Below are 12719 nucleotides of genomic sequence, written 5' to 3'. Positions count from 1 at the left end.
ATACAAATCCAGACTTTATTACAAACATCATACAGTGTTTAATATCGCGCTGTAAATGATTAAAAAGTTACCAGAGGGAACACAAAGCGTTGTTTTTCTCACAAAGAGCAGATGAATGTAAAGTGGAACCGACCACGGTATCATTTAGGTTACACTTTTTTAAAGGGCATCCTTTTTTTATCTGAACTTTAAGTCCATCCTTAAACAAAGTTCCTGTCCTCACATGTTAGCATCCCACATTGTGTCGTTTGCAGCCTGCCAAATCTAATCACAATATATCTCTCCATTATGTCACCTCTGTTTCAATAAAAGAGGGAAAAGAGGGGGAGAAAAAATAATAAAATTTGCAAGAAAAAGCAATTGCTCAACAAAGATTCAGGGCCAGGGCTTAAGACGAGTTCAGTGCGAGGGAAATAACTAGATTCTGCATTGAGATAGAATTGGCCCTCTACACTTAAGAGAGAGAGAGAGGGAGGGAGAGAGGCAGGGGAGGAAGAGAGGGAGAGACTCAGTGAGCTGTTTTAATTAAAGTGGAGAAGGAGACTTAGAGTATGCAGCTCCTTCTATTGTCCCCTCTGTATGAAAAAGATTACATTTTGTTGCCGTCAGGATTCCTGATTTCACGCCTTGATAACTTTGACTGTGTGAGGCAGATTGCTCTCTCCCGACAAATACTGCGCTCACTAAAGTCGGCCCGTTATCTTGAATAAATGAAAATATTATCATAATAATTACATATAATTTAATCTCCTTTAGAACTAATTAAGGTTTCAACGAGAGGGCGAAATGTATTCCTAAAAATCAAGTCAGCGGGTAGGAGGATAAGAGGACGTTCACGGGAATGGTTTTTCGCGTGGAGCCGGCAGCCAAAGCTCAGCCCAGAGTTAACTGCTCTCATTAAGATAAATTGCCACTGGCTTGCCCGTCTCATGTTTCTCTCACAAACAATATCAGTAAAGATGAGTGCACAGTGGAGCCATGAATTAGGTAGCCTGATATTTTGTTAGGGAGAGGTTAGCGTTAACCCTGCTCATGAGGGCACAATGACTTTACAGTGAACGGTCACAGTGCAGGTGTGAAGAGTCATTAAACGGTAGCTGTTTTAATGTGCACTGATATCAGGGATTTAACCGAGATCTGTACATGCTTGGCTGGAACTGCGCAGCGATGTCCCAGGTGGACTGACGCAGCAGTGAACAGTCTCAATGAAGCGATGCTCCTGTGGAGGGGGGGGCGTAGCATGAGGCCAGACATAAATGTACCTCTGCGGCTGCTCTGTGTGAGAGTGAGAAGCAGGAGTTGGAGGGAAAACACAGCGATAGGGCTAAAGATAGCAACAAAGACCTGCACATCAAAGCTTTTTTAATTCACTCTTAAAGAGGGGGGTAGCTCCTCTCCATATGTGACCTAATCAACTTGTGGCACAGAGCAAATGGCAGCGAGCATGTCTGCAGGGGACACACAGCTCCACCACCCACAGCGCTGATTAAGTCTGTTCATCTGGCCGACATCAAACCTTTTCTTCCTCCTGCGCGTGAATGTGTTATCTGAACAGATATTACATGTATGCATCAATATATATTGACAACACACCTATCTCTATCTCTTACTGTAAAAATCTCATTATCAAGAATCCTCACAGAGGGGATTTTACTTAAAAGGATACCATCAATCAGAGTGCCAATTACTGTATGAGAAAGCTTGTAGGAATGGATTCTAATTTCTGCCACATCACAATAAGTATTTAGGCTGTTCACATACACTGTTAGTACTGTAGACTGTATTTAAAGATGGATGATATGACTGCCAAAGGGAGTTAAAAAGAGAAGTCACAGCATCATATTGTGTCATATCATTGGGGAACAACACGTGCAGTAAAATCTGGCATGCACTTTTTGAAGGGCTCGATGGCTGAAGCATTATCATAGAACATAGGATGGATTGATTCATATTACTGAGGCCCCACAGTCCAAAATATATTTAGAAAGACGTGGGGGAAAGTACAGTTCAATGATTACCATCAAGATCCTTAATAAAAGACCACAAAAAGATGCTTTCTATATGAAAACGTTCTATACTGTTGTATATTGGCTGCCATTCATTTGAGCAAACCCAAAAAGTTCTGTCAGGTCCTTCGCAACCAGAGAGCACATGAGTGGACATTGTCCCTTTATTTACAGCAACATCCGCCATAACCAACATTGCAGCCCAAGGTACATAGTACGTGTGTCATAGCCCATAACTTCCATAGTGTCAAGAGCATGTCCAAGCCTCCTTTGAATAGCCTTGATGACTGCTTCCCCAGAATGAAGTCAAAACATTTCCCCCTGGTGTCTGGCTGTCGCACTTTCATAAACCCTGCCCCCAACATGTTAGCGAATAGGACATCGGCCAAACCACAATCTCAAAAGTGCATGTCAAATACATTTTTTCCAAAGATGGTTTCTGTCATTTTAGGTAGTTCCTACGTTTGTGCAAGTGTATGTTCTTCTGACAAGTTGGGTTAAAACTAGTAAATGAATGTAAACAAAAAGGAACGGGGAATTAGGTCATGATTGACAGCTGTGTGTGCCTTTTAGCACCCTTGCGATCAAAGGCGCTGCCCGAAATTGGTGTATGGGCGTAAACTAGATACCCTAGATATCGCTGCTGGACAAACTCTGGCTCCAAATAATGTCAAAGTTGGCAGGAGTCATAATTTTTGACTTCATTTCTGTGCAGTTGGAGTACGTGGAGATGCATCATCCATCTTTATATACAGTGTATGGTTTGTATTTATATCTTCAAAAAGTAACGTACTATAATTCATGTATAACCAATGTAATTGTGAGCCAGGAGGCAATGATCATGTGATGCGCTGTAGGTGATCATCTGTTGTATGACAGGAGCAATGGAGGAAGTCGGGTCACGTAGTATTAAGAGCAACAGAAAGTCCAGTTCGCACAGGTCTAGTATTACCAGCAGACATCATTTGATTCAGAAATTACACTACATGTTTATATTTTGTGAGGCGCATTTGCAAGGGATAAGTGAAGGCTGTATTTTACTCAAATTTACGATGCACAGTAATTTGTAACTCTACTCTACACAACACATAAACAATACACAGCACCATGATCAGTGACATACAGTGTTAAACAAACCTAACCAATTCCACCACAAACTGTCACGTCATCAATCTCATATCATATCATCTTTGGAGATTTTGCTCTATTGACGCATTGCTCTTTCTGCCAAAAACTGTTAAAACTGTTTCATTTATCATTGCCAACACAGTCTCCATAATTCCTGACAGGGAAAGAGGCACACAAAAAAACCCCCCAAAAACCAAAACAAAACAAAAACCTAAATACAGCCCTAAATCATTGAGATGCTGATTCAAATACAAATAAATGACCCCTGTGTTTGCTAAAATATGGCAGGTAATTTAAGGTAGAATTTGGACTTGATAAGTTATGGACATTGCAGATTTGCACTTGATTAAGGTCATAGACAACCTTTGCAATTATTACAAAATCCTAAAAAGTCCTATTAAAAGTCCTACCTAAAAAGTAATACTAGACAATTCAAATAGGGCTTAAGTCCACCTATGGAGATGGTTAGGGTATGTTCAGGTCAAACAAACACAGGATTTTCATCCAGAAAACTGGGGTTTGAGTTCCATGTAAAGCCAAAATTCAATTATTTTAAGTTATATACGTATGACATAATCTGCATCATGTGACTATGCCCAGCCATGATTCTTCTCCAACATGAGCCAGGAGGGGCACTAATACATAAGATATCATAGCAACAGCTTTATGAGGATACTTTGAGCTGTTTATGCAGTATTTATTTGAAAGCAGAGTCCCAGTGGAACATGCAATATAGATGTAGGTCCTGTCTGCAGGATAAAATACTGAGCTTGTAAAATGCACATCAACCAGCATGAATGAACCACTGCCTCTCGCTCTGTTCATTCATTCCTTCATCCTCCAGCTCTCTCTGCACCCTTTTCCCCTCCAGACGTCTGCATGTTCCTCAGCCATATGTCCCGCCGTCTTCACGCTGTTGTCCTCTCCCTGTGTGTGACCCGCCTGACTGGCCCGAGCCCCCCATCCCCTCTCTACCTCCCTTACCCTGGTGTTGAACCCTGCTGTGGGTAGTTCCTCACCGCTGCCCCACCCGCCCTTCTGCGCACAGCGCTGAGCTGAGCTGGCTAATCTCTGTGAGCTTAATGTCGAGCCAACTGAACATCAGCAGTGAGAACTCCCCTCTCTCCTTCTCTATCTATCTGTTTCTCTCTTTATCTATATCCCATCAAACAAATGCGTGTGCACACACAGTCTTAAGATGTGCTGGTTTAGGTATTTTCCTCTCTCCTGTTCAAAGCATCTTACATAAGCCCCCTGGATTGTGAGGACATGATATCTCCTCGTGAGCATGCCAACGGAGTGCCCGACACAGATATGCCTCAGTAACCTCAATACTCTTCTCCCCGCCTCCCGTAGGGCGTCCGGAGAGAAGCTGGATACTCACACATGTTGGAATCAAAGCTGGGCAACATGAGCCCACTCAACACTGAACTCATGTAGACAAAAAAAAAAAAAAACACATCTTGGGCTCCATGCTGGGAAGAAGCCCCTCACTCTGCTCCTTACCGATGCTCTCAGATTTACAGCAATACTCTCACTGAGACTCCACCCTCCCCGCCTCTCCGGGGCGACTTAAAGAAAGGCTGCTGGACTGAGTTGAAGAGACAGTCATGCTGCTGTGGGATGGACGGTGTTGTTACGGCAGCAGCCTCACTGTTGACCCATCTAATGCCAACAGACATGTGGATATTTGGCCTTAGAGACTGCGACACAACACTGGTCCCCTCAGCAATGAATAGTAACAAAACACGACTGTCAAAACATAAATATACATATATAAATATATATAAAAGCTAAGAGTCCTCAGATCTGAATAAAGTTGTATTTAAATGTGGGTCATGCAGTGGAGGTCGTCTGTTTTATCTTTATGTTCCTCATGGTTTTGTTTCTTGATGTCATGTGGCTGATATACTGTACGGATGATATGATGGCATTTACTGTGGTTTTCAACATTCAAAAAAATCAATAAAGTACACAGACGTACTTAAACCATTTGGGTTGTAGAGAGAAAGACTCCAGTGTTATATCAGGTTGTGCTTCATATGTAGGAAGAGCGTGTCAACAATGCTGAAGTCTCTATTTTCTCCTATTTGCATACCCATACTGTGTGCCAACGGCAGAGAAAAAGATGTGACAAAATTTTTTGCTGAGGGCTCTTGCAGATATACATGCAGAGAGAAGGAGAAAAAGGAGCAGGGAGGAAAATGGGGTTGAGAGGGAGAGGAAGGAAATGTTTCAACTGGAATGATGCATGAACACAACTCCATCCTCTAATTAGCCTCCTCTCTCTCCCCTCCCCTTCTCCTCTCACTCTCGCTTCCTTTGTTGTGCATCTCCGTGCTCTCCGTTCATTTTAAGATGTAATTGACATTAAATTCATTCTACTTCTTAATTAAATCCCAGAAAAGTGTTAACGAGGGGATGGGTTCAAACATTCAGCTCACAACATCCCTTTAAACAAGATCGATTAAGGCATGGCTGGCGGCAAAGCCAGGCCCTCCACCCCTCCTCGACGCCCCCTTGTTCCCATAAAAGTGCTGCTTGCCTCAGGATAACCTTGCCGGAGATGATGAAAGGGAAGCAAATAAGTCAACACGGAGACAGAAGAATAGAAATCTAATTTGGAAGAAAGCAGGATTGAGGTTAATGTGAAATCTGTGAGAGCAGCATACTGGGTCAAACACACACACACACACACACACACACACACAAACACACAAACACACACAAACACACACACACACACACACACACACACACACACACACACTGCAACAGATACACACAGAGGGTGCAAACTGCAGGCAACAATCATTGATAATGGACATAAGGCTTTACAAAAAGTACAGAGGCTTTGGCTTGTCCACGACGAGAAAACAATTCGAGTGTGTGCGTCTCAGGGAGGAAAGGGCATTTCGGCATGAGTAATGGGAAGCTGGACGATAGTCAATTGAGAAAATAACTAGTCATGGCGTGAGGAGGCAGGAGAAGGCGTGCAAAGCTTCAAATGATAAATAGACATTCGGGAAAATAACCTTGAGGTATGAAAATGTGTGTCTGGGAAAAACTAGACAAAATATGTGAGAGGAGACGAGGAGAGTGAGAGGAGACAGAAGGGACAGCGCTGACTCCTTGTTAGCACCTTGTTTTGAATAACAAGGCTATCAGGTTTGCAATTTTACCCTGTAGAATAATAATTATGTGTCATTTTCCTCCATGACATGTTACACCACAAAGTGTAATATTGCTGTGGCGGTGGATATTGCACTCTGCAGCATCATCCCCTCGCTAACAGTGTTGACAAAGTCGAAGCTCAGCCGCAGCGCTCTCATTTCTTCACACTTTGAAATCATCGACGAGGATTAGGCTGGTATACCAGTTTGATGATATACAGAAGCGGAGTGATACTGAAGTCTTATTAAAAATCTGATTTCATCAGTCATCTGTAACTAATATGATACAGGTTTCTCTGTCAGCCACATTAAAACAGCATGCGAACCCCGCAGTAAGGATAATCTCCTTCGCATAATTCTGTTTTTTAATCTGTTTTTGTAAATTATTTCTTCATTTAAATGATTAATGTATCCCTAAATCTCTTTTTATATTAAAAAGGTGTGTTGGGTCAGCCTGCCAACCCATCTGAAAATTTCATTAGTCTAGGGTTTTGGAGATTTTTGTCTCTCATTATAGAGTAAATGTGGTTTCAGAGGTTTTTTCACCCTGAGAAGAATGAAATTGGGGACACATATTAAGAATAACAGGTGAAACCTTATTGCTATGAGTTGTGCACATGATTAAACGACACCTATTACTCTTATTTTCAGGTTCATACTTGTATTGTAAGTTTCTAGAACATATTAACATGATCTTCAAAAAACACTTTCTCATGCTGTCTGTGGTGGAACACCTGTATTCGCCCTCTGTGATGAAACCCTGTGTTTTAATACTTTCCAAGTACACTTCTAAGATTTCTAGGACTTTGGGGGCCAGGACCCCTATAGGGGGATCTAGGGGGTGGATCCTCTTCAGGGTAAATTTTTTGGTAATTTTATGTTGTAGTTGTTTTTTAATGCACTCTGGCATCTTATTCACATTTAAAAATATATTTTTGTTTTTACTTTAGAGATTAATTAAGAATTGTGACGTTAAAAATATTAGCAGTTCTTCATAATTAGAATAAGTAAAAAACAGAATACTTAACTGCTATCATTAAAAACTGATTGACTTTACATTAACAGTGGTAGATTGTAACTAACTAATTTACTGAAATACAAGTGTGAACGGAATGACAAATTATTAGATGCAGGGATTTTTTATTATTATTAGGCCTATTCTTATTTTTGAAACCTATAAATAGCCTACATACAGTATTTACATCCAGGGCTATTTATAAAACATTCAGGGCTGAAGTCTCGGACACAACGCTACTGTGCCTGTCTCTGTAAGACCCCTCCTGAAAAAGCCCAGTCTACTCTGATTGGTCAGTAATTTCAAGTCTTCCACATCTTTGCGTCTCTGCACTGTCACTGCAGCCTTGGAATGACAGTAACAGAGAATAGCCGCACTTGCTACTGCGATATGTCACTTACAAAATATCTTTCAGTCAAAACGTGTTTATAAAGTGAATTGTTAAAGTTACAATTGGACACGTTCCAGCAGGAATATGATCTGAAATCAGGAAGAAATTAACAATCTCAGCAACCAAGGTTATGTAAAGCTGATGTTAACCATCAACCATCAATGAAAGCTTTTATGCCAGTCTTCACAACCGGACATGTTTCAGCTGGAGTTTGACCCAAAAACGAGGAAAAATGACCAAACAAGATTTCATGCTTCCCTGATGTTAGCATGTGGCTACATGTAGCAGGGTATTTAATGTAAACACTTGCAGCGACTTGTAGAGCAGATGACCATATAAAGAAATTTACCACCAGCTGACATCATATTGTAGAAAAAATGGTTTAAACAGAGTATTCAGAACCAATGGTGAAATGTAACTAAGTACATTTACTCAAGTGCCGAACTTAAGAATGAATTTAAGGTAATTGTATTTTACTTAAGTATTTTCTTTTTATGCCACTTTTTACTTTCACTCCGCTACGTTTCAGAGGGAAAAATTGTACTTTTTTATTCACTACATTTATCTGACAGCTTTACTTTTCAATTTTGTAAAAAAGTTTATAGAATATTATGTTTTGTTATATATTAAATTACCTTACATTCTGCAAGTACAGCTGTAACAATGATTTGATTAGTCAATCAGCCAATATACAGAAAATGAATTGCCAACTCTTTTAATTAAGTCTTCTATCTTTTAATAAGAATTTTGAGGGTTTTTTTTAAATGGTTTTTTCCTTCTTGTTTTTAATCATTTTGAGTTTTTTCCCCCTGATTCTACTCACTTACTTTTAGTACCATTTTCAATGCAGGGCTTTTACTTGTAACAGAGTATACTCACAGGGTGGTATTAGTACTTTTGTTTAAGTAAAGAATCATAATACCTCATCCACCACTGTTCAGAGTGCACTAGAGCCTGATGTCTTTGATCACAAGGATTACTTTCATGTTTACCTCATTATTTGTAATTTTGGTGAAATTTAATGTTAATATCTTAAATTGTAAGATTAAATATATGACAGAAAATAAGGAAAAACGTAATGGACACTGTTTTTATTATAAGAAAAAAAAAACTGATTATACATTTTGCAAGACAAAATTCCCTCCACGCCATTAAGAGTCCCTGTATCTGTCTCCACGTTCTGCGCGATGCGGGGCTGCAGATCTTATGGAGGCTGATTAGGGCTTTTGTTACCTGGATACCATCTCCATCCAGATGCAATTTATTATAATACCATACCTTGCTGCACTATCTCTGAGTTCAAAAACACTTGATGTTCTTTGATATTCTGAATTGTGTGTCTGGGTGGTCATAGTCATGCTCTTACTTCGGGCACAAATGTATACATGCGCTCGCTGAAACACACACCGAGAAACACACACCTTAAGTGGTTTCATGCTTCAGCATCCTAATAGTCTCTCTGCCCCGCCATGCCAATCATGGAGCCCCGAGTAGAGTGGACAAGCAGGTGGGCCAGCCACAGAACATCATTGGAGCAAAGTTACATCAGTAAAAGACAAATACAGGATCAGCTTCGCAATCCCTGCAGCTGCTTTCATGATGGAGCACCACAGCCCCCATCTCTGTAGTTCTACACAGGCTGGACACAAGACGCAGGGCACACGACGCAGGGCACACGACGCAGGGCACACGTGCGCGACAGAGGCCATAAAAGATAGGCTGGAAAATTATAGTGCAGCTGAGGGGTAGGGGAAACAGCAGGAGGGCGGTGGAGGCAGTGAGAGCTTGTTGCAAAAGAAAGCACAGATGGCCTAGGGCTACAACATGGTGGGAAGAGGAAAGAATAACTGAATAAACTAATTAGAGGGGGAGAATTTCACACACACCTCCATCAAGTCAGCAACTCCCTACCTCCGCTTGAAAAATATGTTTTATCTATAAATCATTCTTAAGCACAGGAAAGCAAGACTTTGAGATGGAAACACTAATATCAAAGCTCAGGGTTTTGACACTTCGTTGCATCTTGTAACACAATAACAGGAAAGTTTGGATTGCGGTGGGCGATAGCAAATAGCTTCACACGTTGACGCCAGTGTGGAAGTTCAAGCTGGGCGTCTGTATCATGCAATGCGGCAGTATTAGCTAGAGGCTGTGATGAAGACATTAGGGCTGTGATCTCTGTATTAGCCCAAAAAAGAGGACATTTCCACTTAACTAAAGGAAGCGATGGAGAGGAGGGGTAATTTAAATTCAGTGACAAGGCTTTAAATACCAGCCAGGGATCACAGTTGTGCCCTTTGGCAAAGTAATTATTCACTCCCTTAGAAGACGATCAGGTGTGGATGTGTGGTCATGTGTGCGCGCGCATTTGGCGAGGAGTGTGTCGGCATCTGTGTGTGCGTTTGAGTGAACCGGGAGGGAGCGAGGGAGGTGTGAAATGTTACAGTTTCTCCTCTTTTCATGTAACTGAGAAGTGTTTATGCCAAACTCTTCAGTGGAGAGAAAGGGTGCTCAGCTAAGGGCTCATATCAGGTGATAAACGTGAGAAGGAAGAGAGAGGGAGACATAAAACAAGAGCTGGTAAAGGTTAGCTTTCCACCGCTCCATCACTGTGTCTCGCCAGCTTGTTCTCACCGCCTGTCCATTTTTTTCCCTCTTTTATAACCTTCAACCAGAGGCAGCATGATCTCAGGAGGAGGAGCTCTCTCCCGTCGAGGCCTGACCGAAGCCCAGCCCAGGGGCTGATGGGATGAGACTCTCACCGGGAAACTGTCCTTCAAAAACTGCAGCCTGATGGATTTTTTTGGCCCTGGTTTTGCTTCTATCTTTCCCCAACACATCCTTAGTGCTTCTCTCCTGGCAGCGCTCCATATCCCTCGAGCTCCCTCTATTGCCCCTAAGTTACCAAGTAGCCCCAACACACACACAAACACACACACACACTTCTGCAGGTTTGTTTTTGCTGACAGTCCAGTCCTTAGTACTGCAGGGCTGTTACTTGAAAAGTCAAAGAAAGAGTTGGGGGCCCTGATGCTTCTCATTATCTTTGGGGCTGTTTGCAGGGAAAGACCCTCTTCCACGCACACACACACACACACACACACACACACACACACACACACACACACAGCAATCTACCCACCACAGGCTTGTCATGGGAGGGTGTTCGGCTCACATCGTTATCAGCACTCCTGCACGAGTTCATCACAAACCCAACAATGTGCCGACTAAGCTGCAGACAGTCACACACCTCAATCAGTCTTCATTTGCCTCCTCTTCCTTGTCATTTTTCGCCACTTTCCCGCCTATTTGGAGAAGAAACAAGGAGCTCTCAAGGGAGATGCTTTGTTTTGCTCCTTCTCTCCTCTCAGTAAACAGTTGAATTTTTGCAAAACAAAAGCTGGTAGTGAGACATGTCTGAGGACCGCGTCCTGCTGGGCCCAGAGGTTCTCCAAAACCAGCCGCAGGCAGTGAAAAAACAGTCAACAAACAGCATGATATACAGTCACTCACTGCAAATGGCACATGAATGAGTGCTGTGAAAGTAAAGCTCCCCTCACATAACACTTAAATGCTTTCACTGGACAAACACTTGGCTCACCTCAGGAGTTTTTCTTCCAAAGACGAAGCCATGAATGCTATCAGAGTTCCGCCATATGAAATGAAAAAGTCTTCCATGGTCCCTCTGTAAAATGTCTGAATAAACTTTGAGCTGCAAAGACCTCCTTTTATTGCTCTGAATGAAGTGAAATCGGTGCCTAGGCTCCCACGTTTACAACTCAGTAAAAAGAGAAAGCTACGATGGAGAGCAGGTTCATTGCAGGGAGGTAATTGGAAAACTAGACTTTAATGTGACCTCTCAATGACAATGGACAGCCATGCAGTAAGTCTCAGTCTGACATTTTAGTAAATTATAAGAGGATCACAGCCTGGTGTTGATTAATTATTTCACATAAAGTGTTGGAATGTCTGATATGTTGGACAAAAAGAGGGCAAAGACTTCAACTGCACCTTTACAGCTCCCTCAGTGTGAAAAATAGCTTTCATAGAAGTACTTAGATCTTTTACTCGAACCTCTATTACTAGATTGTTTAGTCATACAAGGCCAATGCAACAGCTGTAAACACAACAGAGACATATTTATCATCTTAAATTGATATTACAAAACATTAGTTTACTTACTGAAACTACAAACACATGTAGAACAACAGCCACCCTGATTTGAAGTCATGTTTGATTCAACCAGATGAATTTAAGTCCAAATTTTTCCTTTTGTTTTTGCTTTCCACCGACTCCTGAGGGGAAACATCTGGCTTTTTAGTTGCTAATTTCTTCACTATGTTCACCATCTAGTTGCTAACTGTGCCTGTCTGCTGTTTGGTGTTGCCATTGGCTACAGCTTGTTTCTCAACCTTTTCAGTGAAAACTACCACCATGAAAGAAGCCAATGACAGAAGTGAGAGTGAACCAAAACAGTAAAGTTGTGAAGTTGTCAGTAAAACCAACAGAATTAGCTAAATGATGTTAAAAAGCTCCAAATGACTGAGGGGAAACTGCAGGCTTGTGGTAATTCTTGAAAAATGCAATTAGAGCAGCTTTAAAGGTTTTATATGCAACTTTCACAGCATTCATATAGCAGCAAACAATGACTTGATATGTAAAGATATAGTGGATTAATGATGTCCAGTCCAAAGTCATGCTGCCGCTCTGTGTTGTAAACTGAGCTTCTTTGTTTCTGGTTTCGGTGCACTGGCTAAAAATCCGGCTCTGCACTGAACTCATAAGGAGGTTACCACTGATAATGCTGTCTCAATCCATGGTGACAGAACAGCATTGTTCCTGGAGTGTAGCATCCACCCTCTGGTTCTGCCACAGTTTAACACCATTAGATCTGTCACAGAGTTGCCAGATTTGAAATGTTAAACTATTGTACCATAGACTCCAATGTATCATATTTTGAGAAAAATTATTGTATGGCAGTCACAATTACAAGAACAAATAGGCTA

This window comes from Plectropomus leopardus, chromosome 17 (genome assembly GCF_008729295.1).
Source record: "Plectropomus leopardus isolate mb chromosome 17, YSFRI_Pleo_2.0, whole genome shotgun sequence".
NCBI lineage: Eukaryota > Metazoa > Chordata > Actinopteri > Perciformes > Serranidae > Plectropomus > Plectropomus leopardus.
Note: the sequence above shows the minus strand (reverse complement) of the source record.